At 47.4% G+C, this 26,277-nt stretch overlaps 1 pseudogene; it reads left to right on the plus strand.

Annotated features, from left to right (window-relative positions):
* The first annotated feature begins 11,579 nt into the window (after positions 1-11,579).
* On the plus strand, positions 11,580-25,337 carry LOC144175436 (uncharacterized; annotated as a pseudogene).
* The last annotated feature ends 940 nt before the right edge of the window (positions 25,338-26,277 follow it).

Consider the following 26,277-nt stretch of genomic DNA (forward strand, 5'->3'; position numbering starts at 1 on the left):
AAACTTTTACACAGGATAGAATTATAATTACAGACCAACACACTCTACCAGATACAACCAATTGATGAACGTGCTGTTTCAATGGTACAAAAGGTGTTTCAGTTGATTTCAGCCACTAAGAAGATGAGCGGCTGTCCCCATTGGGCGTCGTTAGTCTTTTGGAAGTAGGTGTAAAGATGGATACTAGTTTAGGGCGCTTATGAAATGTTTTTAAACGAATTTAGAAACAGCTGTAACTGAGCATCCATTTTATTTTCCGGGAGCAGGTCCTTCCTTTAGCCTCGGTTATTCTGACCTAAGCAGTAAGAACAAAACACTTTAACCTATTCACCCCGTGCTTGAAGCGAGCTGTAATGAACTACTTCTCGCTGGTATACTTTTTTTGACTGTGCGAGACATCACCCTATCAGATTAAACTACATGGAATCAAATGCTGAGTGTGCTTTGCGTTTCATCTATTATGTTGTCTTAACACGCGACCAAACTAAAGCTTGCTCGGGTTTTCTCGGTTGTTAAAAGGGAATATTCTACACAATTTACATGAAGACCATATAGCGGCGACTTTTTTAAATGAGAAGTAGAGGGATGAGCCCTTTTATTCTCATCGTTGGTCTCCGTATTTCTAGTGACCAGCTTCAGTTAAACAGGATGTCAAATTCTATGTAGATCAGAGAGCAGAGATTTATCTTTAAATTTAAATTGCGCCCTAATTATGTGCCCGACAAGGGCGCTGCAACAACACACGTCCACCAATATCTCTTAATGCTCGACGCGAATATACAAAGCCTGAAAAATAAATAGTAAAGGCGTAATTACTGCCTACTGCGGGTGCCACCAAGCCGCCAACAAAGTGCGACTCCTTCCAAGAACCGTAGAATATTGCAGCCGTTAAGGCTTTCAGAGCAGTGACACGGAAAACGACGGTGGTGCCAAGTCGGCTTTGCGAAACGCTTCAAGTTGCCGCAAGTTTACGACAAAGAAGTTACCGTGAAAAAAGTTGGAAAAGATGCGCGCTGATGGAGGTACGGAAAAAGGCTTCGTTTTACGGTAGCTATCCCGGAAGTGTTCGCGTAAAACGTTTTGAGCGGAAGATGGGATGTCAGAAGAATTTTCACTCAATTAACTTTTTTGATCTCCTTTGAAAGCATTTTCCAGTGCGTTGCTCCCTGCATGAGCAAAAAATTAAATCAGAAACAAAAACCCGAACAAAGGAGCGAACATTTTTTTGTGCGCCTGCAGTTTAAATAAAGGTTGTCGGAAGCGACCAGGCGGCGTGGAAATCATTTGACCTTGCGAAACGGAAAGGTCAAACCGTCATGGTTAGTCGTTAAATGACTCCGCCAGTAACTTATTTTAGTGTAGTTTTGTAATTATGGGTACGTACGTGTTAACAGCGAACAACACGGCGGAGGAAGATGACTACGTCGTTTTTTTCGTGGAGAACTCGCCGCCTAATGACCCTTTTCTCCTCCTATATGAACGGGGCGTGCAGCGCACGCTCGTGTTCTATAGGACTACTTTAACCGTCACGGTTCACCTGATAATAATGGAATTATCTACAGAGTTCTTTAGAGTTTCACTGTACTGTTGAAGTTTAAATTTTTACTCCAAGTAGTAAAGCAGCAAATAGGTTTTTAGATACTTTAAACCAAGACCTCACATATTCGGGTTATATATGAATAAATGGCCGCGTTTTTTTTTTTTTTTTTAGAAATTATAACGTAGAAAAACCCGAGTCTTTGCTTGCTCTTGTTCATTGAATACGATGCCTGGAAGCTACATACGATGCCTGGAAGCTACTTCAAAGGAAGTACAAGCCCCAAGGCCACGCTTCCCATCACCAATACACAAAAGAATGCCTCAAGGAGCCATGTTAAGTCCTTTACGCTTACCCTCCTAAAGCGTGTTCTCCTTCCAGGCGTCAGGGTCACAATTTATGCTCATCGCATCTGGATTTCGTGTGCGGCGAGGTAGAGTAGAAAAAGAGAATAGAGGTCGAAGAAAGCCCGAAGAAATCTATCTGGTTGCCTTGCTCCCAAGTGTGGAATCCTTTTCTCCGAGAAAAGCCCTTCCACAACATTTCCTGCAAGCGAATGACTAATACACTTATAACAACAAATTATGCTGAACAAAAACTGAGTTGTCAAGTACCCAACGTCCTAAACAAATTCCCCTTTCCTGATGAGTTTTTTCTATCTGGAAACATGTTAAAATAAAAAAAGACTAAACAATATCTGATTGAAGGTGAAATTCTAAAGTAAAAATGCAGTTTACCGTCTTCGATATATATGCGTATGTGTATGTCTGTACATGGATGTAGGTGTATATATCTATATTTATATCTTTTTCACACAAGTACCTAAGTCGAATGATTTACTTTATTTCATCCGTATGTACGAAATTGTACTTGTACAAGTATCAATTTGTATTTGCCGATGATTGTGCACATGTTTTGTATTCTAGTAAGTGTTACTGCTTATATATTAGTTTTGTATTTTGATTGCTGCCGCTTCTTGTATTAAGTGTTTTTGCGTTTGTAGGCTTAGGGTGTCGAGGCCTCGTCAGGCTTAACCGCCTTTTGCCTCGGTCCCCTCTTTTCTATGAAAAGAAAATAAACTTCGCTTCACTTCACTTCACTCTCTGCAGTCGTTGCCCGCAATATGTGTGAATACCGACACCAAGGGAACCCTATGGGTGAAATCGCGTTCCGGGAGCTTGAAGTCAAAACATTACTTACTCGTGTGTCTGTGGTGGTGGAAATCATTGGGTACCTTGCCGGTAGTCGATGGGGCAGTGACTGTCGAGCTTTGGTGCTGCTCTGCACGGCTAACATCGAGAGCTTGCTGCGCTACAACTTGCCTGTTCTGCAAGGCCTGTACCCCACAAGTTGAAAGCAGCTTGATGCGGCCGGAAGTAATGGCCTGCGTACCAGCCTCGGCCTTATCAAGGGCTCATTGTGTGCTGGTACGGTTGCAGAGTCTAGTTGCTTGCCCTTACATGTTGTTAGGCTGCAGGAAATGTTTTGACTATACTTCATGTATAGGCTGTGCACAAAAACTAATCTATGTTTACGTATTGTAGAACCACAACAGTTCCACAGAAACCATTAATTCTACAAACCTCTGTCTAGTCTCGCAATAACGACAAACGCCGCCGTCTGATAAACCGCCTTGGAGCTTTTCACCGCAGTGCGCCAAGTTTAAAATACCTGTACTCAACTAAAAAAACTCTATATAATATAACCTTCCTTTCATTCGCGCTTGACCATATATGTAGCTTTTACTGAGATATGGCGCTTATTTTCACTTACGGCTTCTTGACGCCGCGCCGCACTTCTAAAATCTTTGTTTTTTCAAGCGGCCGAGCGGTGCCATATCATCTTGGTCGTGTTTCATTATCTACGTATGCTCAGTTTAAGGCCACCCTCCAATCGATCTGCTACATTTTTCGTGAGCCGCCACCACAGTGGGTTATCCTCCCGGACTCGAAGGTACTGCAACAAATATTATGACACGCCAGCTGATTCAGCCTGCTTGGGATAATATCCCGCGGCTTCGTATACCTGCACGATGTAGCATAAAACACCGGGAACCACGTGATGCTGCAGGGGAGGCCTGCGCACTGCAGCATCATAGCGTTACGATTTTGCACGAAGTGCTTCACCATTGCCTTGTGCGCGCTTAATGCTAGTTTGGTGCCGTCTGGTGAAGTTTTGTTTGGGACGGTGAAGCCGGTGCCTCAAACAAGCTTCGACAACCCGGAGACTGGTTGGCGCGTGCCCTCGAGCCGCCGGTGAGTCACGGGCAGCAGAGCGGCAGCTTCAGGAACCCGCGGGATACAGTTTGAGCAAAGAAAGGAGGTAATATAAAGCTTCTGGAGTAGAGGCTTCCATTGTCGCCAACGCAAGGAAGTGTTGCCGGACAAACAAATCGGCGGCCATATTTCCGGCGGCAGAAAGTGCACTGAGCTGGCAGGGACGCCAAAGTGCTTTCGTGTTTATTTTTCGTTTTTTGCTTTACTAGAGAAAAAGGATAGCTAAGTTGGCTTTGTTGATGAGGATGTTCGAGGGCAGCCACAATTTCACCTTACGCGTAAGCTATTGACACAAGATACGATTATAACAGCGAATTAGCGTTTGGATCTCTTTGGGCGGTGAAGAAAGCTGTTGGCGAGGAAAAAGTTGTTTGACTGAAGAAACCACGGCTGCTTTTATTTCAATAAACATTTATTCGGTGTCCTGAAAATATCAAAATTACGTCATGCTGCACGCCATGGTTAGAATTGCCGCTGACACGTGGCGTCTCGCGCTGCGAAGTGCGGAACACCTCTGTTCCAGTGTTATTGGTTGACGATTGCTTCTTTTAGCAGCAGTGCTCGGTTGAAACATTGTAGCGAGTTGACTTGCTTTTAGGCAGTGCTGGAACTAATATGAGGTTATTCAGCCTTTATATTTTCAAGATCCAAATTTTCTGCATTACAAAACGTTCTCCACTGGGCCATAACCCAGCGCTGTCAGAAATAGAAATATAAAGTGTACATTGTACACACAGCTTACCTTTTATAGTTTCAGAATTCTAAACAGTTCAGATGACTACTTCTTGAGGAACGCTCGTGCAGTAAGCGTACCCCAAATTACCGCAAATATCTCATCTACAGCAACTGCATTCCTCAGGCAGAAAAGCGGTCGCAAACGTGTGGTCGTAATGCTGACCGCTGTGCTAGTTCACCCAGTGCAATGTGTGCCTCCCGCAACTTGGTTTTACCTTTACAGGATCAGTTCAGGTTTTTCTTAATTCCTTGGTACGTATATTAACTTCGCTGACTCTTCTCCCGCCTTTATTGGCCTTAGGTTTATTCTACAAACGTACGAGTTAGCGAAGATACGCGGGTGCACTTGTGTGGCACTACTTTGAGTTAGAGCTTGATACAGTGTACAAACTAACAAACTAAAAGCATTCCAGGCACAAAGCAAGGGATGGCCTTGTTTCAACTCAGCGTATGAAATGAGATGACCCGGCTTCGGCCGGCCGACTATATGCTTGGCCGACTGATTCTGTCGGATGGTCGGCGAGCCGTGTAGTAGCGCAGTAAAGCCGAGCCATCTCGATTGAGTGTCATACGAACGTCATAGGAAATCGAAAAGGAGGTTGCGGAGAGGAGGACAACATTTTCTAATTGATTTTTCTACTGAATAAAATTGCGTACACACATCGAGAGTGCTCGAAACATGGCCTAGAAACTCCAGACTACAATTTGCGCAAGTAATCTTGCAATGTTTAGAAATCACTTCAGGGCCCCTTTAAGCGAAATAGTACGGTTATCCTCGCCTTGAATTCTCTATTTCAAAATTATCCTTTCATGATGCACAATTGAAAGAGCGCATAAAGGTGCGTTAGCGGTGCTGCTACATCTCCAGCATACAAAATATTTCGCGTGAAACGCTGAAGAGCTAGACGTATTGAAATAATAAAAACTAAAAAAACAAGCTCCAGTGGTATCTGGCCTCGTTAATTCTAGCTTTTGATTTTTATTGTTCCTGTATAAATAGGCGAGAGGAATATTATATTTGCTTTTATTAGTTCAGCTACTCCAATTCGACACGCTTGCTGAAATAATGAGTGTGTGCAGGGAACCGCAAACCGCAGCATAGTGGATCAGGATGGTAAATTGGAATATGTGGACTAAAAAATTAGGATGGTATAAAAAGGCTGCATTGTAGGTTCTCAGAACGGCATAATTGATGCGCAAGGAAAACAGATCCCCCTACCGGCGGCTTTACCGAAATTTTTAATTAAAACCGCCTACGAACTTTATCGTCCAACATTGCTTGTAATTCTTTTAATTTTAGTTTCTCGTCAGCCTCTGCCGATGGAAACCACTGTGAAACGATCTTCATACCACCGTTGTTTTTAACGGTATCCGATAGTTTTAATGAGATTAGGAACTGCCAAAAGAATAAACGACCTTCTAAAAATAATTTTTTGACAGAAGTAAGTCACCGCCCGAAAGAGCATCTAAATTTAACAACCCTGGGCCAAATCTGTCGCAGCTATGTTTACAGGAACGGGCGTCAAATTTTGGTCGAAGAAATAGCACGTTGAATAAAGGGGCTAATTAATATATGAAACATAGTATGATTCAGCCAGGGGCTTTGAAGATAATAACTAAAGATGCAACGAAGAGAAAGCCTAATACCAAATTTACGAATGTTCGTTGAAAGGATTCGTATACTAAAGTAAACCGCTCCTGTTCTAGGTGCAAGTGAACGCTTCGTTTCTGGAAACTCGTGCAAGCAGCTAAAGTATCAACAATATCAGTGACAAAGTAAGTTCTTCAAATTAGGAGTTAGCCCCGGGCCAGATTTTATTTATTGCCTTCGCTTAATAGCCATCCCCTATGACACACTATGTAAAACGTTAATGCGCCCCTACATAGCCGAGACAGTGGAGCATACTTTCTATACTAATGCGTTGAAGTTCTCTGAATCGCTGAAGAATTAGATATTAACTGCACATCTATTCTCCTGGGTAAATATTGTTGATAAATGTTGGTAAATATATTTTATTTATGTAGACTATGCGCAGGAAATACGCACTAAGTATATGCCATGCTTATGCCAATTGGCGTGTGATTTGCTGAGACGTGAAATATGACCGCGGATTAGCTTTTTCATCTCAAACGAAAAATCAACTGCGATGATGCAGAACGCATTCGCAACGAACGCTAGTAAAACTACAACGATAAGTCGGGGCTGTTTTTTGCAGCTGCTAATCAATTTGACCCTTCTCAGTTTCATCCAGTTATCTTCTTATACCCCTGTCACACGGGCACTTTCAATCGCGATTGAGTCGATCCGGATCGAGCTCAATCCGGATCGGGCGCATGCTACACGGCAGTTTCAATCGCGATCGAGCTCGATCCCGCTCGAACTCAATCCTGGTTTCTCAAGCGCGATCGAGGCTTCCAAGCGCGGTCGAACGAAAGCGGCGATACTCTCGTCCCCGCTCAGTAATGACACAGAAGGTGAAAGCTTCAACTAACGCTACAAACTGTGTCAAATAACTTGACCCAAATAAGCGTGAGGTAACATTTACATAGTTACGTATACCTACGACCGCGAGAAGTTACCAGACACCGGTCGCAAGTACAATGTTAGCGCCATCTAGCGTACACGAGTGCAACCGATGCAACTTTTCTATCGCAATTAAAACGGGCCGTGTAGCAGCGGCAGTGCGTCGAGCGCGCTCGAAAACTCCATCACGATTCACTTCAATCGCGATTGAAAGTGCCCGTGTGACAGGGGTATTAGATAAACGCAAACACCTGATTGATTGATTGTAGGGTTTAACGCGCCGACGCAACGCAGGCGATGAGGCGCGCCGTAGTGGAGGGCTCCGGATTAATTTTGACCACCTGGGGATCTTTATCGTGCGTCGAAATCTCGTACACACGGGCGTTTTTGCTTTTCGCCTCCATCAGAAAAGCGGCCGCCGCGGCCGGGAATCGAACCCGCGACCTCGTGCTCAGCAGCACAACGCCTTAGCCACTGAGCCACCGCGGCGGGTAAACGCAAACACCTCAGACACCACACAACCCTCCCGCACGTTATGAGGAAATGCCAAAATAAATCAGCCAGCAAGGCTCTCCTACCCACAATAGACATCAAACACGCATAGAAACGCATGAGCACGCAGCGCAGCTCCAGTACCCTACTCCAACTACGCCTAGTCCGGATGGTCGAAGAAATGGCAGGACCCAGGCCTCATGGTTGACTAGTGTGTGTGTGTGGGTGTGCATGTGCGTGTGTGTGTGAGTGTATGTGCGTGTGTGCGTCTGTGTGTCTGTCTGGAGGGCGGTGGGTGGGCACTCTACTTTTGGGCAAATAAACTTTTCTGCCTGTCTACCTGCTTCTCTCGTATAGGTGTAGAATAATAATTCCACCAAACGCCAATGAAATTCCTGTTTTCGGCCGTCATGTCCCTTCATGCACCAACCACAAGCCTGCTACGCTAGGTAACCCACAGGGGCATGCATTGGTTTCTTGCGTGTCTCTTTGGTTAGAGGTTATGAAGGTTGTGGCCGCCCGATGCAACCAGTACGAATTCCTCTCCCCGCCGTTCACTGTCTCGACGGCCTGCGTTTAGCGCCATTGACTTGTTATGTAGTGCAATTGTGGCTTCCAAAACGTGTTCTACGTTCTTTAACCACGAGCGTAGTTCCACCGTTTCACGTTGGGTTTCCTGGGCCCTCCGAATCGCCGTGCGACTGCTGTTTACAGCCCAATCGTTCTTTCCTCCCTTACGTCCGCTATGACGGCTTTGTCACAGGTGTCTTGGACGCACGATAGAGTAAACCTTCGCACGGGGTCGCGTAACCCGTTCAAAAACTGGGTGCACAGTAGTTCGTTCAATAGCTCGTGGCGAGCTTCGCTCTTAGAGACGGATTCCGAACCCTCATACTTAGCCACGGTGGCGGTTCCCAGCGTGTGGAAACGGTTCGCAAATAACTGCAGGTCCTCATCCGCGTCTCGCCTGGCAGACAAAAGTTTTCGTAGTTTCGGTGCCCACCTGCGCTGGAAAATTCAGGAAATCCTGCACGCAATCCCTGCCATCTTTTGTGAAAGCTAAACCCCTGCCATCTTCTGTAATGGTCCACTCGTGAGGTCAGTGGCCAGGCGCCCAGGCCGCGCGTGTGAACGAAAACGCCCCCCGCCCTCGGTCTGTGGTCGTAGCACGGCAGACACTGCAGAGCGGCCGTCGCCAATTTGTCACGGAACGTACGGGAGACCGATTGTCTGGCCGACGGAATGCCGCAGGGATGATACCCCATTCATAACGCAGACGGTGTCGACGGAGTTGTTAGGCCCACTGATGAGGTCAGTGGCCAGGCGCCCGGGCTGCGCGTGAGAACTCGCTCTCTGTCTGGCGGCGTAGCACTGCTAACACTGCAGAGCAGTCGACGCCAATTTGTCACGGCCCGCACCGGAGACGGATTGTCTGGCCGACGGAATGCCGCGGGGATAATCCCCCATTGAGAGAGACAGAGAGAGATAACTCTTCAATGTGGGCTGGAGAGGTCAGCTCTGCTAGCGGCAGTGCTTGCTACGCGAGATGGGGATGATTACAATGCAGTGAAGTGAATGTGAGAGATCGGGAAAGCAGCAATAGAGACAAAACAAAAGTTGAGTAAAAATGGCATGCAATGAAGCGCAAGAAAAAAACTCGAAATAAAGTTAAGTAAAAGAAAAAAAATTGAGCGAATGGAGCCCAGGAAGCGTAGAGCGCATAACAAGAAAAAGGAGTCAAAGCCTACATGACGACGCAAACGCGTACGGACGTAGCCACGCGCTTAATGGAAGAATTACAAAGTTTTGTCTAGTCCTGAACCTCGCAAAAAACGCAGAAGCATTTTTGTCCCTAAATATGAGTCATTGTTGTTGTCCCAGGGTCCAAGGAAGTGACACAACTGAAGGCTTGCTCCACGTCGAACACGAGACAGGCAGCTCGCCGCTGTAACTCGCGCAGCGGAAAATCGCGGGCATATACACAAATGCTCGATAGTCTCCCGTACAGCGCACGTGGGGCACAGTGGTGAATCCTCCCACCCTATTTTGAAATTGAAGCTTCGGGTGTAAGCCACGTTGAGACGCAAACGATGCAGCACACCTTCAGACGCTTTGCTTAGGTCGGGTGGAACACGGAATTTACAGAAAGGGTCAATTCCATGTGGAGGTGGATATCCGCTGTGAGGGTGCTCCCACTTCAACATTTGCTCTCTCCAACCAGTTCGATAGATAAGGGCACAACCATCCTCTCGAGAGAAAGGAAGCTGTGTGGTGTTACGCAGAGAGTGGCCAGCGCTGGTGGCTGGATCAGATATTATATTTCCTTTTATTCCTGAATGACCAGGAAGCCATTGAAGCACGATGTGATGGCCCGCGCGCACTACCGCTGTGTGGATTTCACTGATTTGACACACAAGCTGACTGCAGTGGTTGGACAGCCTTCTTAGAGCTTGCAAAGCATCCCGTGAGTCTAAGAAGATCACCCATCGTCGAGCATGATATGCACCAATGAAATGAAGGGCAGCCCTTACAGCCGCTAGCTCAGTAGCGGTGGGTGATGTTTCATGGCTCAGTTTTTTCCTGATTGTGCACTGGACCGACGGAATCCACACGCCAATGGCAGATGATTCTGCGGTCCCTGAGCCGAACGCAGACGGTGCCGCGGGTTCCGGGAACCGTCGGCGTGTCGCGCGGGGAGGTGTAACTACCAACGTCGGAACGCGCGCCGCATAGTCGCCGCCTTTCGCCCTCACCCCTCGGGCTCGCGCTTGCTTGCTAGCCCGCGTGCGGGCCGTCGACCCAAAGATGGTGGCGCCTCATTAAATATTCCGTAGTGCGCTGAGTGACAGCTGTACACGTGAATTTGGGCACTCCCTTACGCGTGTACGAATGCCATAGGGGCGTTCCCGAGAGAGCGTGATCTCGAGGTGTTATAAGGCCGAACTTGGCCATTAGAACGGATTCTTGCCTGAGCGCTGAGCTGGGCAGTTCCCGGCGGGACAAGTAGTCCGGCCGTTATAGCTAGGTTGGGATTTGTGAGCCCCCTAGGCTAGAGGTTCGGATCGCGTCGGAAGTTTAGGGTACAGTGCCGTACCGGGCAACTAGACGGATCCTGCGGCGAGAAGAGAGTCTCGGCCGTCGTTTCTCGAGCGGGTTGTGTACGCTCCGAGGATAGGAGAATTAGACGAGTTTGAGAAGCTCCAGTGATTTGTACGCACTTAGAGCTAGCGTCTAACTGCAGTTTGAAGTTTTTCACTTTCTTACTCATGTACCCAGTTTTTCTACAGTCAATAGCTGTATATAAACTCTTCGTTTCACTTAATCAACCCCAACGCCTCGAGTTCGTTAATTCCACCACCGTCTCCAAGAACTTCAACGCCATCGCCCTGCCAGCCTCCTGCCAAATCAACCGGAGCCCAGGCGATTGGGTTCCTGATCGACACCGGACTTCGGGGAAACGAACTACAACAATCTTTACTCATTCCCTCTAGTCTTGTGACGTTTGCCCCTAACGCGCTCTCTCGGGCGCCTGCAGCCGTGATGCCTCGTTTCCTCTGTGGCGTGAGGGTGAAGTCTCACGCCCTGAACTCAGTGATTTCAATTAAGCAGATCCCACCGCTGTGACGCCGCCGATAGGGGGATAGCGCCTCGCTACCTTCTAGGTGGGTCCACCCGGAGTAGAGGGGCTATAGAATTAGTATAGAAATAGGGGAGCTATAGAAATATAGATTTTTCTATAGAAATAGTTTAATTAACAATAAGTTCGGCTGGTGCCGACGAGCTCACTCGACGAGATGGTGACTCGTAGGAGCAGGTCAGAAAGGCGGCTGGCGCTGGACCGCGTGCACGGGGCCTCTCGTTCTGTGGCTGGGGTCCACGGGGTGCGCTTGCTCTGTAGTTCTGGGAGGGTAGGGACTCCCGTTCCGGGGCACGATGATGTCCACGCACGCTGCAGGGCCATGAGGGTGAACTCAAGATGCCGATGCGGGCTTGCTAGTCTGCGGTGATGGGCACGATGGATGACTGTCGTGTTGATTTCGGCCGGGATGCGGGAACGCTTTGGGAAGTGTCCTACGGCGTCTCCGACAACGGCGGGTGGCGAGTGACCAATCGGTGGGCCTGCGGGCCTTATCACCTTCGCTGGTGAGTGGAGGGAAGACAGAGCTGGGTGGTCGTTCGGGGAACTTGGGGCTCTTGGACGACGCCTCCACCGGGCGGGGGGGATCAGCATGGGGACGTCTGCCGTGCGGTGGTGCACACGTCGGCTCTTCTGTTAACCGGTTGCACACAGCCAGGCACCGCTGTCGCCATTCGAACGTCACAAAAGTATACGCCTATCGCATAATTACAACGTATCGGGATACATTTATATCGTTCGTAGATGCGTTCACTTAGTGCGCGAAAAATTGTAGCATGGGTTCGTTTTTCGTTTGCGATTTGTGTCTTTGAAGGCTTTTACGATCGATTGGACGCACCATCAGAGAAGCTTGGGCTCGCTTTTAGCTTTCGACCTTCCCTCAACGTTCATTAGAAACAAAAAGAATTAGCTTAAATAATCAATTTATTTATTTATTTACAGGCACCCTCAAGGACGAAGCAATATAGAGGATAGTGGGTATAACTTTTCGAACAAGTAATAATTTCTTGTTCACTAGGTAATGTGGATGGGTGAGAGAATGACCGAGAAAGTCACAGTGATAGTGAGAGGCCATCCGTAAAGCCCTCGCGCGAAAGCACGTGTCAATATATCGGCATGGTTTGGAGTTTTATTTCGTAACACGTTATGTAACCTTGGGAAAGTGAAAGTCTGCGGGGCGCTCTCCCGTTCTCAATTGAAAGGCTGCAAGCACTCTGTCCTAAGTTTAGAGCCGTGAGCCTGCTCTCCTCACCCCACGTGGCCTCCTTCGCCTTCGTAAGGAGCCAACCAGTGTCAACTTGAACGGCTTATTTTCGAGATGTCCCAAGCTACGAACATCCCACCCTCTACTCCCGCTTCCCCCACTTCACCTAGCGTCTTCCTGATGTAATAAAGGCTTTCTCCTCCTCTTCCTGCGGTTGGTAAGCTACGCCTCCAGCGAGACGAGGGATTCGGGTTTGGGATGAACGGATTCGTCTGTTGCGCAGTTATGAAAAAGCGGCCCTCATTTGCGCTTCAGAATATGGCGCATTTTTCGCACTACTGCCTCCATTTTCCCATTAAGACGGCCCAGAATTCACTTATTCAGAAATCACCGATGCGGATGTCGCCCACGAAAATTGGAAAAAGAGTTAAGGCCCAGCATTCTGATTTATGCGTTGCCTCCCGTACCAACCGTGAAATCTGAGTGGCGGAATAGATTTGCGTGGTGGATTGAACTGCCTCCTGAAGAAATTAGTTTCTTGCGAATCTTTGTAACCTGACTTGGGGACCTGTGAACCGGTGTATAAGCTCTATAAGTACCTCCCCTCCTTACCTCCCACGCAGAAAATTTCGTTGATGAACCTGCACTTTACCTAAGCCGTATTCTCAGACAACGTAAACATGATGAAACCTGACTACTTATTCTGCCCTCGCGAATCCCGCTGCCAAATCTTCCCTAGTCGAAGACACTTGCAATCATAAAGAATATTTTCCGGCTTTCGTAATACTTCAATACTTAAACGCTCTTTTTGTGCCGAGGGGAGCCGAAATATTTTTAACTGGGAAATTGAAAGACATTTTATTACCTAAGGTTCGAATTTCGTGCACAAATGTTTCTTACAATTTGACCTGTTCTAAGCGTCACAAATACTATATATCCAATCTTTCTTATATCGTTTTATTTCGAAAGCACTGATAATAGCCCATTTGACGAAATGAATGGCGTCTGTTAGCCTTTGATGAAACATAGCTCCTAATTAGGCGTTCCGTACCAGGAGATGTTCAACAGCTGATTTTATATTCAGCAGCTGCGAGAGGCGGGCATACAAGGCGGTAAACACAGATGAAAGCGAACGAAAGAACGCTGATGAAGGAGGAACCGGATCGCAGCCAACTCTTCCATTAGACGGCGACAGCAAGGAGCAGCGGTGCGACACGTAGCAGATGGCTAAACGCCATTGAAAGCGCTCTGACGGATGCAAAAACAACAGTGTCTCAAACGGCAACTCCAAAGCGGTTCCAGAACGCAAGGAGGAAGCAAAACGTCTATGGCGTTCAACTGGACATTCATTCCTTCGCGATAACCCATAAAATGTGTGCAGGTGTCCCAGGACTTCGAACCAGAGGCTTCGGCTTCTCAGTCCATCACACCAAAAAACCTCGAAGACTCAAGAAAAAAAAAACGGTGGTTGATTCATCCGTCATAGGAATCAGTAAAACACGAAAGTGAAATGTTCAGAGAAGCCTGCAGCTGAGCACGATTTGCGGGTCGGCGGCTGTTTTGTGGGTGTGCTTCAGGAGCGACGTCTTTCTCGCGGGTCGCTTCGGAAAAGGTGTACTTGTGTCATTTCCGTGACGGACAATCCGTCTGTGAAATCTTGTGGTATCGAGGCATAAAACACTTTCACGTGAAAATATAGAACCCGAAAACGAACAACCCTATGTATAACGTACTCTTTAGTACTAAAGGTAGCTTTCCCGGAAGAAGACACTGAGTGCAGGGGTGCACCCTTCACAGGGCACTTTCTTCATTGTACTGGCGTCACTTCCGTGGCGGATAGGACGTCAGAGAAATCTTCGTGTTCCCGGGAATAAAACATTTTTCGTGTTAAAATGTAGTTAGTGAGACCTCAGGAATCGAACTGCGACCTTAACCACTGAGCCACCGCAAAGGAGGCACGTGGGGTACGTGCTTAACAGCGGCGGGGAACAATAACATGTCAGCCAATTGGAAAGACTAAAAACACTTCCGGTGGTCGGAATAGAAACCCTGTCTCCCGCTTTGTGAAACTGGCGTCTATCCGATTTGGCTATCATCGCATATCGGGCTTGCAGCATTTCCTTTGGATTCGTAGCGCCGGCGTTGGCTTTCAACTTTACCGTGGGTTTTAACACGTGCTAACGCGGTTCACTCTGGGAGACATGTGAAAGCCTGTAGACGAAACGATCCGGGCCTGCTAGCCATAGAAAACTTTCAGCGAGAAATTCGGAAATAAATGTCAGGTGCAACGGGCGGGTCGCGGACTCAGGGAGAGGGGTCGCCAGCTCTGGTGTTTCTTCAGCCTTGCACCCCTAGTGCAAGCTGCGCGAAATTTACTGCGCAGCCTTTGGCGCCTGGTGCAAGAGTTCCGCGGCGGCGGCGAAGGTGTCCCCGTAGCCGATCAAGTGAACGAGGAACCCCAGGCAAGAATAAAACGAAGGCGCAGCATCTGGCGAGGAGGAGGGCGGTACGCTCTGCTAAGGCGTCATCTCGAGCGCGTCGCCAGGGCTCAATATGTCTCCTTGCCTCCCCCTCACCCATTCTCTATGCGTTACCGCTAACGAGCGTCGACCCCTTCAAGCTTTCGTTGCCCGCTCCTCAAATGTTTGTGGCTCACCGGGGGTGGTATTCTCGTAACTGTCCCTTTTGAAAACGTCCCTTTTGCGTCCATTTCATCGTGACGTACTTCCGGTTAAGCAGTGGGCCTTTGATTCAAATACCGTAACTGCTCTTGCAAACGCATTTTAAAGAACTGAAACCATATCAGAGTATCTTTTATGTGTTTATTGTTCAGCGAGCGAATCAACAAAAAGGCTACGAAAATAGTAGTTCGCGTCGCATCTGACAGATGGCGCCACCAGTCCATGGCGCGCGCGCCGCTCGTGGGACCTTGTTCTCGGCGGTTGTACTCGGTCTTTGCAAGAGGTAGCGTCAACATCCCCCTCGCGAAGGGCACGATCAAATGCAGAGCATTTCCGGGGGCGCACGACGTTAGGTAGTTTGCGTTACGTTAATGTTGTTGCACTTGTGGCAACTGCTGACGAGAGAGCGCTCGTCAGCAGTAATTTGAATGAGTCAATGATATAAGGCGTGTCCGTAGCCTTCCGTTCTGTGTCGGCTTTGTGGCGCAGTGGGTAGAGCGTTGCGTAGATTGCGTCCCGCCCGCAGGGTCGAGGGAATGGAAACCTGGCGACGGGTTGTAATTTTTATTTTATATAGTAGGGACAATAGCTCGTATCCATCGGTTCGCGTTTAACCAGTTGACTACAAGATAGCATCAAACGCGCCTCTTCTTAAATGTTTGGACGACGATTCATGGTCTCCTCTAAGTCGTCGCATAACGAAGATTATATAGAATAGAAGAGTCCGTCATGTTCTTGAGTGACTAGAGTGCCCAATATATATACACGGGAACACATCCGTCACACGGGTATGAAGAGCGAACGTGTTACGGCGCTGACGCGCGTGTACCCCTAGCCGCCCCTGCAAAAGGTGAAAAGCTGGCGCACCTACTCGAACACCTTTTCTTAGGGGCAGCGTCTAATTATCCCGGAGGTTTCTATGGGCATCAAAAAAACGTCATGCCCAAGTTTCGCTCGCGCCAATTTTTCGCTCACGCTCAACGCCGCCGGAGACGCCCGCTGTCCTGCTACACGGGCCTGTAACGCTGTGTCAAAACGCGCACTCCTGAAGCCTTCTGTCCAAAGAATGTCTGACGAAAGAATGTCGAGAAACAAAACAGAGCAGCTTGACTTTGTTGCTAACCGTTGCCCCGGCGTGTTAGCCAGCCAAAGGGCGGCTCACCGGGCACCACTTAAAGGGACAGTGAAGGTAACCAGGAAGTTGGCTTCAAACGAAAGTCTCACCTTTCGTTTTGAAGAAAAAGACTGAAAGAACGAAAGTTTGAAAGAAACTGAAAGAAAGTCCGAAAGAAACACACGGGACGCAGCGCTCGTGCCGTGCCTTTCTGCTCCCCGTCCCGTTCCCTGTGCTGGTAAATCATGAACTTCTCATACCTATTTTAGCCCTGATTTGGTGCCGAAAGTTGGCTTAATTGCTGACAAATGGGTAATCAGACGGTCATAATAAGTGCACAAACAGCGACTGCAGCTGCTGTTTGCGTCATAAGAAACTGGAAGCAAACGAGGCAGCTGTGATGTACAGCGGTATAGAGGCAAGCGGATACAACGCGACCATGTACCGAGCGTTTTGTTCACTGCCGGTCAATCAATTTTGCTTTCCAGAACTCCCACGTCTTTTTAAGCTCTTGACTACTGAGCTAAATATTCCTTCATGGGGAGCGCGATCAGTAGAGACCGGACCTTAGGCAAATGCCTGTTTTCTTCCTTGCACTCCTGTCCCGCCACTTTGATATATGAGCATAAGTTACAGGTTTAGAAGGGCTTTTTATGGTGTTTGTATAGGGACCGGGCAGCTGGACGGGTGGCGCCACCACTCGGCGCTCCCCTTCTTAGTGGAATGAGCTGGTGCATTGGACTACGCAGCCAGGCGTTGTTTTTGTCATGTTTGCTTCGGTGCGTTGAATGTTTTGGTGGTGTTTGTGAGCGGATATGTGCGGTGAAACGAAATCTGGACAAATGTGTTGGGTTGTTCGATGCAATAACGGCTACGGAAACTTGTCGGACGCTTCTAAAGTCGGGTATGGGCTACAATGACGAGCGCTTTTCGCAGCGATCTACTCTTCGCTCCACCTGATATAAGTACGAATAAAACTACTATTATTAATATTCATTTCTTGTTGAATGTACTATCGTCTACGTAAACCTATATGACGCTTCTAAGTTTGGGAAGGGGCTACATTGACATGAGCGCTTTTTGCAGCGCTCTGCGCCTGGCTCCGCGCGATTTGAGTAGGAATAAAACTATTATAATTAGTATTCATTTTTATCAATTTAAATTATCTTCACTGATTTCAGTGAGTGCGGTTTCCACGCCAGTCTTAACGCTGGGATACCTCGATACGTGTGCTTTTAAGAGTAGTGCACTTGCGCACGAGATCGAATACCATGTGGCCATACATCACCGCGCTACACAAGCGCAGACACTGAAACAATCCGGCATGTGAGCTTGGTGATTCCCATTTATACAGATTTAAACTAGTCAGTTTAGTAAGTTTGATGATTGTGAGAAAGCTGAGAGAAATTTTATAATCCCTATTTATCAGAACCAGTTGCTCCTTTCGTCTTTTGTAATACGGGTTAAAACACAACCGAATTAGTATTCAGCAATTTCGGAGTCCCATTCGTGACAAGCAATGCGCAAAAGGTGGCGTTTCTGTAGCGGCCAGATGTCTGTAAGTGGTCTCTACATTTTGTTTTCCCGCCGTGCTAATGAATCCTTGACATATTTTTGCCGTATGACCACTTCATACCCGTGCCACATATACACGGAAAATGACATAAATTGTATTAGGCCTTAAGATACCGAATGACATTATTTGGGCGGGCCGTGCTATTAAATGTGTTTGGCATGGTGGTGATAATGACCAAAAAGAGAAATGCACTCATATTTTAGTAGCTTTTAATGTAGAGAAAGACGTCTGTCAAAGGTTAGAAATGTTTTTTGTGAAAGGAAACATTATGCGAAATAGTGTTTTCTAAGAAACAGTGTGAGCTGTTTCTAAAAGTGGCTTCAGCAGCTGCCATCACCTGCCAGCGGTAGCCAAATCCGTAAAATTTGGAACGATGAGCAACGCGATGTTTTGCCTTTTTGCTGCTGTTTTAGTGAACTTCGTCTTGTTCAGAACTTCGCCACCAAGAGAGCAGAGAAAATCGTCTTGTTTCAAAGTTCAGCTACGTTTCCGTGTCAACCCTCTGGAGCTGAGAGTTTCGTTGGTTTCATTGCATGCTCCTCGCGTTTGAGAGTAGGCAGATTTAAGGCATTCGTGAAGGCGAATGAGTTGTGCGGAACTCCTTAAACCAAAAATGAGGTTAGAGCGAATGGCATAAGATTTTTGCGTGTAGCAGCGAATTAATACCATTTAATTATTTCAGTCACGAATTATTCTATTCACGGCAGAAAAATTCCATACTTGGAGGTTTAGCAGTGTCTAGAGGGAAGAAAAAAAGTTCAGTCTCTCTAGAATACTTATCCCGCAAATGGCGTCGCGTCCTCATACAGAGACATTATTACTCAATCCTGCTTTTCTCTATAAAAATAATAAATATTCTGATGCAGTTTACAAACAAGGAGGTGAAATAATAATTTCTGCACATGAAAGATGTGTTTTAGCCTTTATAAATGATTTGCGCCGCAGTAAAAGAGAACTTGGGACGGAAACACACCGGAGCCCCCACAAAACTTGGTGGCGTCTATTTTGAAACGATGTTTCTGAGTGCGGTTTCGCCATTCCACATAACATGGTGCTACCTTTCATTTCCGTAGGTTTCAAACATCAGCCGCACCGCTCTTCAGCATGAGCTTTTTTTGTTTTTACGAGGAAAATGACGAAGAAAGTTGCGTCTCCATACAAAGACACGGTGACTGAAAGGGTTAAACTTAAGGCATTAAGCACTAAATGTCATTTTTCGTGTACGTGTGGCACGGGTATAATTTATTCGGGTGCAGATTACCCTGAAGGTGCTGTCGAACAAGTTAATCAAGCTGTGCGTAGTAAGCGCACAACGGACGCAAAGCAGCGCCAGAACAGGCCCAACACCGTCGCTAAACCAGACGACAAAGCCGACAGAAGGGTCCTGCCGACGCGGCCTCTGGGGTGAGCACGGGGAACGCTGGGTAATAGCGCCCTATCGCCGCACCATCTACACTGTGCTCCATGAGTGAAAAGCGCCCTTTGCCCCCCCCCCCCCCCCCCCTCCCGCCGCGTTGGGAGTTGCTTGTCCCACACGCCACGAAAGAACCGTTGGTTGCTAAGGGTAGAAAGCTTTGCTTTGAAACGCTACTACTACAGGACAGAAAACCTCTCATTTGTTTTAATGCAATGCATTTGACTGGTGTTAATTTGGCATTTTGTTTAATAAAGGGGTCTCGACACTAAAAGCTCTCGTCAAAGCACCTATGCATTACTGTAGAAGAAAGACAAGTGGGGAGTGCTGAAACCCACCATTGTAAAGTTCACACCCAACTAGTGGGTTGAGCTTATTTCATCAATTCTGCACAGCAGCAGTCAACGCACTCACTCTGAAAATGTGTTTTGTATACCTTACAGCACCTTCTCTCACAAGGTCTTAGCTCCAGGCTACTTAAAGGGACCCTGCAACACTCTTCGTGCAGTGCAAGTAAACCTGCGCGATGTTTAGATTAGACTTCCAGGAACACCCGAGCCAAATATTACACGTGCACGTGAAGCGGTAAGCGCGCAAATCGCCGTGAAAGTCGCGGAAAAACCAACCGCTCTCTCTTCAATTCTCCTCATTATGCACCCTCGGCATGGCCTCTGCGACGTCAATCGGGCCATGGCTGTCCTATTGGCGTCGCCGGTCAACTTCGCGGCTAAATTCTGGCATTTCCTGTGACGATCAGCCGTCGTCGGCGCTGTGTATGAACCTCTTCTATGTCTGAACCTGTCCGCATGCTTTTGGTGTTTCTTTTGTTTTCAGTGCGCGCGGAGTTTGAGTGACGAACTAAATATTCCACTTTAAGCGAGCCCACTCGGCAACAATCGTTTATTGCTCCAAAAACGCCCTACCTGAGCGCTTGCTTGGGAGCAAGCCACCATGCCTGCTTTTTTGTGGCACCAGACCGGAAATAGACCCGTCTACGTTGTGGGGAAAAGGACAAAACTCCCCGGCCTGTGAGATATCAAAGGCCGCCGAACAAAAAGGCCGCCGAACAAAGGCCCCCCTCTCCGGGAGAGAGCGCGCAGCTTTCGTCGCGTTGTCCGCGGTTGAGTTGAGAGGGAACATTTATGCGCGATTTTTCATTGCGCGTAGTTTCGGTGATAGGGAACGGATTTTCATACTTCTTGCGGGAGGAGGTTGCTGGGACAATAGACTTTACCCCCAAGTATATTCCGAGTAGTCAATGGTAAGTGTTGTAGGATCCCTTTAAAATAGCTTGCCACGTTCTTTTTGTAGCTAATACACAATAGCGTTGTAGTGTAACCAGTTATGTGCGGGCATAGTAAGCTTTCAAAAGCTTTAAATAAATATGTTGTCATTTTTTCTTACGTCTATGTGCCATTGTTCGAACTATTTTTCTAGTGCATTTTGGCTAAATCAGTTGGCTTTGCCCACTAATGTGTGACGGTAATGACTATATGGACGACTGTTCACAGCTACCTTGCACACAGGCCTCACAGATTCTAATTTGGTGCAGCCTTTTGAGTCATTTTGCAATCTTTTTTTTCCCTGAGATGCATGCATACACATGGGGAACACCGAAGTGCTGGAAGTCACCAGCCTTTACATTAATGCCACGGTGCAGTAGATGAGAGCATGAAATGCAAGCGTCACTGGGGACGCAACAATATGCATGCAATTTCTTCAGCCTTTGTGGACCTTTGGTGTGTTGAGCTGGATAATAATTTACGTAAAGCTAACTGCAGTTTCAGTTGGAGTGTCATAATGGCGGTTGCTGAAATTTTGAAGAAATGTCTCATGTTTAAGCTCTTGTCTTGCATTCTTTACGGGCCTCAACCTGTGACACTGCAACACAGTGGGAGAATCCCTGTCATCAAGATCACACATATGGTCAAAGCCCACCACTTGGGTTTCAGAAGCCGTCTTTTGTTGAAGGGCTATCTGGAGATGACACTTTTTTCTACACTGGACTTTCAGAGGCTGTGTTCAAAAAGCTTGTCGAGGCAGTGGGGGCACTTGCAAAAAAGTCGTGCAAACTGTCCCGAGCTGACCAACTAATGATGTGCCTCATGAGGATTCACCTTGACTCCTCTATGGGCATCTGGCTCGCAATTTCAAGCGATCGGTGTCCAGTGTTGGCAACCAGGTAAACTACATGCTTGGCATACTTTCCGAAGTTATGAAGTATGTGGTTGTCTGGCTGGCAAGGAGCCACATTACCAACAGCATGCCGGCGTCTTTTATCGAGAATGGCTACGACAGCCCCACGTGCATTCTCGATTGCACAGAGGTCATGCTACAGCGTGCCAAAAAGTTCATGGCCAGGGCGCAGACGTATAGCAACTACAAAGCCCACAACACCGTGAAATTTCTTGTAGCCATTGCGCCAAGTGGCTACATTATGTTTGTCTCAAAGGCATATGGGGGCCGTGCCTCAGATAAATTCATCACTAGGGACAACAGTGTAGGCGACTACCTTGTCCCAGGGGATGAAATCATGGCCGACCGAGGCTTTATCTTGGACGACGAGCTGCAGGTGCAAGGAATAAAACTGAACACCCCAGCCTTCACGAAAGGTACGTGCCCTTAACTTGCAATGCATGGCGGCTAAAAATGCTTTCGCATTTATTTTGCAGGAAAGAAGCAGCTCACAGAAAAGGAGGTGACGGAGACCAGGCGGATTGCCTCTGTCCGCATTCATGTGGAAAGGGCCATTAACCGGATCAAAACGAACCGGATATTCAAGCAAGCTTTGCCAATTAAGTCTAAGAAGACTATCAGTAGGATGATTTTTGTTTGTGCAGGTCTCTGCAACCTAAAAAGTGAGCTTATTTGCGAATAAGTGCTTGAAGAACGACGGTCTAGGCAAAACATCTGTCCGTATCCAAGGGGGTCCTTTGCAGGAACCAGTGAACGTGTGAAAAAAAAAGTTGGAGAGGAGTTAGGAGTAAGCGGAGAGGGAATATCTGGCTCTTCCGCCTCGGAGCAACATGTTGGTAACATACCTACACTTTTGCACAGTCGGCGTGGAAAGGTTGCAAAGTTTGAGGAAGCAATGGGAAAAGGGAGGTCTGGTTCTTCCGAACGCGGTGAATGTGAGGGAGCAAAGGGAGGGGTAACGAATAACAGTGACACGAAAGCGGCAAGAGTCCGTCCACCATTGCCATGCCACCAGTGTTATAAGGGGCCACAAAGACAAAATACAAGCTTGGTTTGTTATGACTGCTTTGTCCCGATAACACTGATACCAATTTTATTGCAAACTTCAGAGGAATAGTCGAGATATTGAGTAAACAGGCGAAGCAGTGGCGACTTCACAGCCACTTTTTGCGACTTCTCTATGACGCCACAGGATTATATTGGTGCTATTCGTGGCCACCAACCAAAAGCCACCACCAAAAAACATGTTTGGACATTTGTAGTGGGGCCTCTAATTCCATTTATTCTATCAGGGTAGACACTTTGAAATGTTTTTTTTAGAATAGAAAACTGGAATTTATTACCACAGGCTGTAGTTATGTCAGTCTCTATTCATGAGTTTGAATCAGCCTTGCTCCAATATCGTTTCGCTATGAAGTGGTCATAAGCTACGCCCATATTTTCTTTCCTGGAGTATGGTGTTTTGCCGTCTCCTTTGCATTTTATTTTTTCTGTGTTATCAAGTCCTTGCACTGTAAGACGTTATACGCAGTATTTTCTGCGCACATCTTGGTGGAATACTTGCTGCTTGTCCATGGTTTCTTGTTGATCATGCTTTGCTACTGATTTTTTTTTCTGCGCTACCAGAGTTCAATGCTTTTCTGGTCAAGAAACTTCTCCATCACATTATGGAACGTCATTTGCTACCAAAAGTGGCCGCGACGCAGAGCTGGGTGTCAGAAGGGGGCTGCCGGCACAGCCATAACGGCAACGAAAGCATGGTTCAAACGCTACTCGACGGGCACTGCCCGCCAGAAAACTTGCACAGTCCTTGTCGCACTAGGTTCATTTGCTTGTGCCTCACGTATGAAGTAGTCAACACGCAACATGAGCCCAACAATGCCTAAAATGTTGTGTAACGAGCTGTCACTCCAGGTGCAGAAGCATAAATGAAAAAGTGTCGCTCCATTGTCCCCTGGCTGGCGTTGAAATAGGGAGAAGTCGTAATTAGAGCTGGCGGTTTTAGCTTTGACTCTAAGGGATAGCATGTTTCTGAGGGGCATTTCGAGGGGTACCATCACAAACACGCACTTATTGTCGCAACAAGGCAAGAGAGCAAGACATGTATTCCAAATACGTCGTGTCATCCACCTCTACTCTGGACATCCACCTGATATGAATTTCGCCTCGATGCACATTTGTTCGAAACGACATACCACTAGCCTGGACAATTTGAGATTCTTGCATGCTTGAACCACACCATAACGCACCCTCCCTCCCCCCTTAAAAATGGGGGGGGGGCTATTGCGGTCCCCCAATAGGCCGAAACAATGGGTAAACAACTATCCACAGCCATTCGACCAACCAGACATCTGTTCCCTAGAAGCTGCGTCACAAAAGAGCTACCAGATAAAATTAAAATAATGTACTGGTTTGTAAACCTGTTATTATGGATACTCAAAACTGTATGCACACTGGCAAACAAGTGGTTGAGCAGATTGTCAAGCACATGAATGTAGTGTTCATTTGAGGCAGCCTACTAATCGAGGCCGCTGACAGAAAACCGCCTGGCTCCCTTGACTACACAACTTCCGTGTCACAAGCCCTATGCTGAGGGAGCAATGGGTGCACACAGGGTCAATTAAAAGTTAAAAGAGAAAGAAAAAACCTTCTTACTCGATCATTCAGTTGAATACATTGCAATAGTGGAGTTACTGTGCGCGAGAGAAGAGTTTGACATCAAAGAAAGCAACTGCCCTTGTCCTCCCCATTTGTATTTCATAGCGGTCATGTCCGTTCTCCATTTGTCGTACGGCAAGGATACACAGCTCACTAATCCCGTCCGTGAAACTGTTCACCAAGCAGTCACGGGGAAAAAATGGAAGCCATCCCGCCCTGCGAAAGTGGATATGTTCAGCGCAGCTGTTGTGAACCAGTACTCGTGCATAAAAGGTAGGAAGTGTTCCTTGTGCCTCGGCGGGCCTGTCGCGCGCACTCAACTTTTCTGGCAGCAAATGCTGGGTCCTGACGCATGCGCTCGGCGTCTTGGGCGAGAACTGCTGGGTCCTGCGTAGCCTGACGCATGCGCTAGCCCTCGAGAAACGGCAAAACTGTTTTTTCGAACGCAGTTGCAAACCTAATCTTTACCAGAATCAACGCCGCCTGTATATTCATTGCCTAACACGTGAGAAAAAAATGGCCAAACAGCCACTCTCCTGTTGTTCTCTCCTACCCGTTCTCACTCCGTAGCCTTCCTGCGTGCTTTCATGTCCGCCGGCCAGCGCCGCTTCTCGGAAACTATGCAAGATAGTTGAAAGTTTGCTTAGCATTCGCCAGGCGGCGCTCCTACGCCTTCTTGTTTTTCACCATGCCTGCCTGTCTTGGTCTGTCGCTGATAAAACCGCCTTTGCCTCGGAGCAAAATAACTTATGCTGCCGCAGGCTGATGCCGGCTTTGCGCGCTTATCTACTTGCATCACGGGCCCCGAAATTTTCTTAGTGGGGCATCCTACGTCTGTCCCATCCGCATTTCGGTCTTGTTTTGTCTCCGCTGTTCACACTTCGCATCGGTATGCACTTTTAAAATTGAGGAATGCACTGTAGAAGCACCCGGACGGCGTAGCAGGATCCTCAGCTGCTTATCCTTTTGTTTTCTATAATCTTCTGAAAGTTACAAGCACGTGATAATTCTGGAAAAGTAATGGTGGAAGTAATTAGCGCCTGAACAAAAAATGTGCACGCAATTTTTTCTTCCCTTTATTGTCCAGAGAGAAAAAAAATCAGTAAAATAATGGGTGCACCACCCGGAAATATCGTTTTTCTGTTCGCTATTTGGCTATCCAACAATTAAAATGTTCTTACACTGTTTAAGTTCTGCCTCTGCCAGTTATCTTTGGAAAAATGCAGCAAGTATGAAGTGAGCGACACCCCCAGCGCGCCCCAGAACTACCACCCCATCGTGACTAAGATGTGAGCGAAACGGCCCTTGAAACCCAGCAGGAAAGCTGACAGACACGTCGTAGAAGTGGGTGCAGCGTTCGCGAATCGCGAGCAGTGACGCAAGGCGAGATGTCTGCCGGCGCGCGCCCCATAGCGGATGAGTGCCTGAACTAAGCATCCTTACCCTTCCCATAAAAGCGTGCGACGCGTTAGGCAATGTTTATAGAGGCGGCGTTACCAGAATACATGGGGAGAGGGGGGGCATGGTACCTATTGTTCACTCGCGCCTTATTATCCTTAGTGCGGTTTTGATGCTTGTTTTGTGGTTTTTTCTTTACAAGAATACTGAGCTCTATGCGGTACGCCAGATTACCCTGACGCATGCGCTCGACGCCTTGAGCGGGAATTGATGTGTCCTGTCTGGGTTTTTTGTTTACGACACGAAATTTTCTGACCACCGAGAGGCTAATAGCTTCGCTGTAAAAAAGAAAACTTGAGCTGGTTGACATAGCAATTCGCATCTGTGAGTCAAGGATTGTGCTTCTCCAATGCGGCTCAGCTATCGTTTCGAAGAATTGCGTGTGTGCAGGTGATCCAGTTGCAAGGTACCTAATAATAGAGAAAGTTACCACAACACGTGGACTTTTTAAGGTAGTGATCTTCCTTGCATAAGGTATTCCCAAACACGCAAGTTGGCTGTACGCCTTTACTAGTAAGTAAGCTATGACTGATCATCTATGACAGATAATAAAATAGGAGTACGAGTAGCACGCACATAATTGTCAAACTTTAGAACGGCCTGGGTGAGATCCCAACTCTCGCGACTGCTTGTTGCCCTCTTGTGCACAGCAGTGCCCCTAGAAGCAGCTTTGGTCGACCAAAGTTTCATGACCAGAAAAGCATCAAAGGACTCTCGTTGTGCTGCAACATACACTGTGCGCTAGTTTTTGCGCACACCCTTGTTGAATAATTGC

Source organism: Haemaphysalis longicornis, unplaced genomic scaffold (genome assembly GCF_048455015.1).
Source record: "Haemaphysalis longicornis isolate Haplotype H1 unplaced genomic scaffold, Haemaphysalis longicornis Haplotype H1 scaffold_3, whole genome shotgun sequence".
In the NCBI taxonomy this organism is placed as follows: Eukaryota; Metazoa; Arthropoda; class Arachnida; order Ixodida; family Ixodidae; genus Haemaphysalis; species Haemaphysalis longicornis.